The sequence below is a fragment of the Rousettus aegyptiacus genome, unplaced genomic scaffold, assembly GCF_014176215.1.
Source record: "Rousettus aegyptiacus isolate mRouAeg1 unplaced genomic scaffold, mRouAeg1.p scaffold_m13_p_8, whole genome shotgun sequence".
Lineage (NCBI taxonomy): Eukaryota > Metazoa > Chordata > Mammalia > Chiroptera > Pteropodidae > Rousettus > Rousettus aegyptiacus.
Window position 1 is genome coordinate 7,155,562 of NW_023416311.1, and position 5,492 is coordinate 7,161,053.

Below are 5,492 nucleotides of genomic sequence, written 5' to 3' on the forward strand. Positions count from 1 at the left end.
GTGCACTTAACACAGACACAGACGGTATAGCTCAATCTGTATGATACAGACTATTATTCCAAGGCTACAAATCTATACAGCCTGTCACTGTACCGAATCCTTCAGACCATTATAACACAACAGTAAGTATCTGTGTATCTAAACATAGAAAAGGGAGAGTAAAAATATGGTATAAAAGATAAAAAATGATATACTCGTATAGGATACTTATATGAAAGGAGCTGACAGGACTGGTAAGTTGCTCTGCGTGAGTCAGTGAGTGGGTGGTGAGTGAGTGCGAAGGCCGAGAACATCACTGTGCACTACTGTAGACTTTATAAATGCTGTACATTTAGGGTAAATTTATTTTTTTAATTCTTTCTTCAATAATAAATTAATCGTAGCTTACTGTAACTTGTTTACTTCATAAACATTTTAAATTTTAACTTTTGACTCCTTCGTAATAACACTTAGCTTAAAAAAAAACACATTGTACAGCTGCACAAAAATATTTTCTTTCTTTCTACGCTGATTTTATAAGCTTTTCTCTATTTAAAAAATTTTTAAACTTCCTGGTTAAAAACTAAGACACAAACTCACACATGAGCGTGGGGCTTACACAGGGTCAGGATCGTCGATATCAGCGTCTCCTGCCTCCACCTCTTGTCCCACTGGAAGGTCTTCAGGGGCAATAACATTGCTGGAGCTGTCGTCTCCTGTGGCAGCAACGCCTTCTTCGGGAACACCTGCTGAAGGACCCACCTGAGGCTCTCCTTGCAGCGGCGTCATTCTTTACAGAAAAACGTCTGTGGTGGTTTGCTTTGTTTCTTTTTTGCCATCATAATTTTGCTCGGAAGCAGATAATGCACCATGAACATTCCTCTCTATTCACGAAAACCTTTCGGTGTTGGCGTCCATGTTTTCAAACTCTTTAAGGAGCCTTTGAGTCTGCGAAAGCTGCCGCTAACTCTGTGAATTTTCTTGAAGGTTCTTTTTCTTCTGCAGTTTCCTTTTCTTTCCTTTAGCTACGCGTTCCTGTTCTGGTTCCGACTACTCATTAGTCAGTTCCTCAGGAACCGCCTGGAGGAGCTCCTCGGTGCCATCCTCGCCCACAGCCAGGTTTGTTCGCCATCTCAACCACAGCCTCGCTGACTTATGCAATCTTGGTGTCAGGACTTCAGGGCAGCTCCGACGGACATTAACGCGCGGCTGCCACAGACTCTACAGAGGCTACAGCGTTACGATGTTACGGCAGACGTTATGCCGTCATGACGTCATGACGTTACGACGTCATGACGATACGACGTTACGGCGCTACGGCGGCCACTATAGACCTTCCGGCAGCTCTGATGTCACTAGATGACAGGAATTTTTTAGCTATAATATTATGGAACCGTCGTTACATGTGTGGTCTGTCTTTGACAGAAATGTCATTAATGTGGTGCACGACTGTATTCCTGTTAAAATAAGTGGCGTGTTCTTCCTTCTTCTGACTGGACTCTGATTGACACAACGGGCATAAGCCTTAAAGCCCGTCACATTCCAGTGAAAGGTTCCGAAAAGGGTTCTACTCCCAAGCCGGAACAACCAGAGTGTGTGAGACTTACTTAAGGGACAGTTCTTAATTGCTGCCTGAGAAAAGTTATTCTTATCCACTGGACTCAGAGCTAAAAGGTAAGTAAGTCTTCATGGAGCTTCTAACAGTCATTCTACCACCATGGGAGAAAGTCTACCTGAGCATGAAGCCAATAGAGAACAGTTTTTTCAGAGAATATAGAACTTTGTTCTGATGAAATAATCGCGCCCCTAGAGCCAGCCACACCTGAAGCCCAGGGGTTAAATTTAAAAGAGCCAATAAATTACCTTTCGTTTTAAGCATTTTGGCTCCAGTTTCTGTTACTTGCAACTAAAGGAGTTCTAACTAATACAGAGATCAAAATAGACACAGGGGGACTAAAACCTCTTAGAGTACCATCATTTATTCATTCATCATGAAGTTTGTCAGGTACTCTGCAGGGATAAAAGATACAGCCCTGTCCTTAGCAATTAGTGGGCCGTTTTAGAAAAATACTGCTCAAGCCTTCTAATATGTTATATTTTGACAACAAAGGTAATTAATCAGGTTTTGTTGCTTAACTTTTTAAAATAATATTTGAATCAAAGCTTAAACTCTTAGATGACCTATCCCAATAATAGCTACAAATCTCAGTCCAGACTCAGTTTAAGAAAGCCAAGCTTTATTTTATATAGCTCCGCCAATTTCTATTTCAAGTCTCATTCCTTTGGCCTGAAGGTCTTACGCGCTTACCCCTAGGTTATGCTAAGGCTCTACTGGTTTTACACTGTGCCAGTTTATCAAAGAGGACAGAGGACACTTAGCACCTGGTCCATGATCACTGACCTACATCGAGCCTGAAGCTTGCGTGGTTTCAGCCCCCTGTGCTGCTACTTGCTTTCCAAATACCCATCTCCCATGCATCCTTAGTAACAGAGCTCCATTGTAAATGTTAAACTTTCCAGTCTCCCTTTCAGCTGGGTAGAGCCATGTGACTAAGTTCTTTCTAGTGAGATATATGTAGATATACTCCATGTGACTTTGGGGACAGTTCTTTCAAAAAGAGTTGCTTTGCCTGGTAGAAGGACTGTGTCAACCTTCCTACATCCAAGAACGCAAATGTGATGGCTGGTGTGCTGGAAGCTAGCTTGGGCTGCCAGGCAACCTTGAGAATGAAAATCATAAAGTGAGGAGGGAGGAACAAAGAGATAGATTTGTGTCATTGGCACAGCAGCTCTAGACTGCCTGCCTCTGAACTTCCTTGTGTCTGTTTAGACCACTTCGTGGACTGTATAAGCCACTATATTAGGAGACAATGGTCTCTGTTACTTGCAGCCATATGCAATTCCAGTTTCAAAATTTACCGACCCTTTCTTCGGCTCTGCCAGCTCAGAAACTCAAAGATCTTTCTTTCCAAGGCCCCCTTTCCTAAGTCTAGGGAAAAGCCCTCTGAGGTGAATGCAACCCTGTTCCCATTATTGGGTTTAGGATTTTGATGTGGGAGGAAGTAAAAAGACATGGGTCTGCCACAAGCCTTGCCTGAGGCAAGGAGCCCAGAGCGACTCACTGCTTAAATGGAGGAGGGAGTGGTCGGAGAGAAATACCAGGAGACCAAAGGAAAATAGTGCACATCTCAAAAGCATGATCCAACACACTATTATCGAGTAGATTTAGCACACTATCCCTCGTTCTCCCTCTGAAAACATTAATTAATATTTCCTTCTCTTCCAGAATACCCTAGCAACAGTTTCTGCAAGATCATCCTTCTACAAAAGTCGTAAGTGTCTACCTAATAAACATTGCCGGTTGAGAAATTCATAATACATGAAAGTAACTCTGAAGGCCATGAAATCAGATGGATTTGGAATAATACCATAAGCCTTGTTGTGAAGAAAAATAGTTGTCAGGTCGATCTTTGAAGTAAAGAAAATAATGGAAGCAAGAGAGCACAGTCTAAGAAAATTAAAGTGGATTATCTTCCTCAAAATGGGATGATTAAATATGCTAACACACACAGCATTCTGTTCTCTGCCCCCACAGCCTGTGTGCCTGATGATTTGCACTTTGTTTGAGAAACCCTGTGCTTGTTTGGAAGTGTTTTCAATGATGAAGGAGCGAAGACGTGAAGGATAACAAATAACTAATGTTTCATATTTTATTGTGATTTGATTGGACGTGACTTAAAAGTCAGACTGTGCTAATCAAAATATGAACTATTGAGAGAGCTTCAAAATAAAATTAATCATTAATATGGGAGTACTTAAGGTCAGGAATTCTTCAAGGGTTTCAGAAAATTTGCAGTGCTTTTTCAGATAACCCTGGGAAGTTGTGTATTTTTATTTTTCTCCCCCTTAAAATCCCTTTTAAGAAATATTTAAAATAGTACCAAGGTCAAGATCATCTAAAGACAGGAATATGATTTTGAGCTATTCCTTTATAAACTGCTCTAGAAAACAGCACTTAAGTAATTTGTTTTTAAGTAAATAACAGTGGTGTGGTAATTTCTTACCTCTGGCTTCATTAAATGCCAGGTCACTAGAAGCAATTACAGTGGCATAAAGGTTTACTCTGCCATTCACTATTTGAATTCAATAAATGAGTAGGCCTCTTTAGCAAGGCTTATTGTCCATTTTCCTTAGTGGCTTAATTCTTAAATCAATAGTTAACAAACTATAGTTAACAAACTATAGATTTTGCTTTTAACACATTTCAGCTTTGTGGCAGCATTTTTTTTTTTTTTTAAAAAAAAGGAAAAGAAGAATAAAGTTTGAATCAATACGGGAACCTTCTCAAGAAGAAAGAAAAAATATTACTAATTCCAAGGGAAAGTATGACATCCACATTATTTCATCTGTCAGTCTCCCCTTTTTCAAACACTGCCTCAGTTCAATGTCTAGAGTTTTCAATATTTTTCAGGTGAGGACACTAAGATGAAGAGATTCACATGAAGTCACAAGGTCACTTCGGATGTGATAGAACGAGGCACAAATTCATCTCTGCCAGGCTGCGAACACTGTGTCCTTTCCACTGCCCAGGGTAAGAAGTATCTTTGATACTCTATACTCTGTGATTAGTTCAGTGATGCTCAAAATGGGATAAAGAGAATGGGAGGGAGGGACAGAGAGAGGGAGGGAAAGTTCTTTCAGTCTAATTTCATTTCTACACTTCAGAAAGTGAAATGGAGATTTGACAACTATCTAGTTAATTTGATCTGGGTAAACAGCTCAAATGGATCTTGGCTTAATACGGTGGTTCTCAAAATGTGGTCCCTGAACCAGCAGTAGCATGCTCATCGCCTGAAAAGTTGCTAGAGATGCAAATTCTAGCTTTACTCTAGAGCTACTGAATCTGAAACTCTGGGGGTGGGTCCCTCTGGTCTGAGTCCCAGGCAACCCACCTGGTGATTCTAATGCAAGCTCAAGTCTGAGAAACAGACTTAGTCGCAATCTCGCACTACCTCTGTGAGCTGATTGAACTTGGACAAATCATTTAACCTCTCTGAGGCTTATTTTCTTGATCTGTTAGAATTAAGATAATGAGTACTTGTGACGGTCAAGGATATAGGAAACATTAGGAAAGACTGAGAGACTGGCACAGACCGGAGGAGACTGGGAAGCATGTCTACATGTAACGTGGTGCCTTGATGGGGATCCTGGAACAGAAAGAGGACTACTGCAAATTCATGTCAAAACCTAATACCCAAGATGATGGTAGTAGGAGGCAGGGACTTTGGGAGGTGGTGAGGCCTTGAGGGCGGAGTCTCGTAAATAGAATTAGTGCCCCTATAAGGGAGACCCCACGGAGATCCCTTCTACCATGTGAGGTCACAGAGAGAAGATGGCCGCCTATGAACCAGGAAGCGGGCTCTCACCAGACACAAAATCTGGCAGCACTTTGATCTTGGACTTCCAGCCTCTAGAACTACGAGCCTGCGTTTAAGCCACCCAGTCTTTGGTAT

The 5,492-nt window shown here is 41.4% G+C and overlaps 1 long non-coding RNA gene across 1 annotated transcript; it reads left to right on the plus strand.

Annotated features, from left to right (window-relative positions):
* Nucleotides 1-1,382: 1,382 nt before the first annotated feature.
* LOC107502507 lies at nt 1,383-4,564 on the plus strand. The gene is made up of 4 exons (XR_001595017.2): nt 1,383-1,653; nt 3,266-3,311; nt 4,285-4,362; nt 4,451-4,564. It is a non-coding gene; the product is annotated as an uncharacterized LOC107502507 (long non-coding RNA).
* Nucleotides 4,565-5,492: the final 928 nt, after the last annotated feature.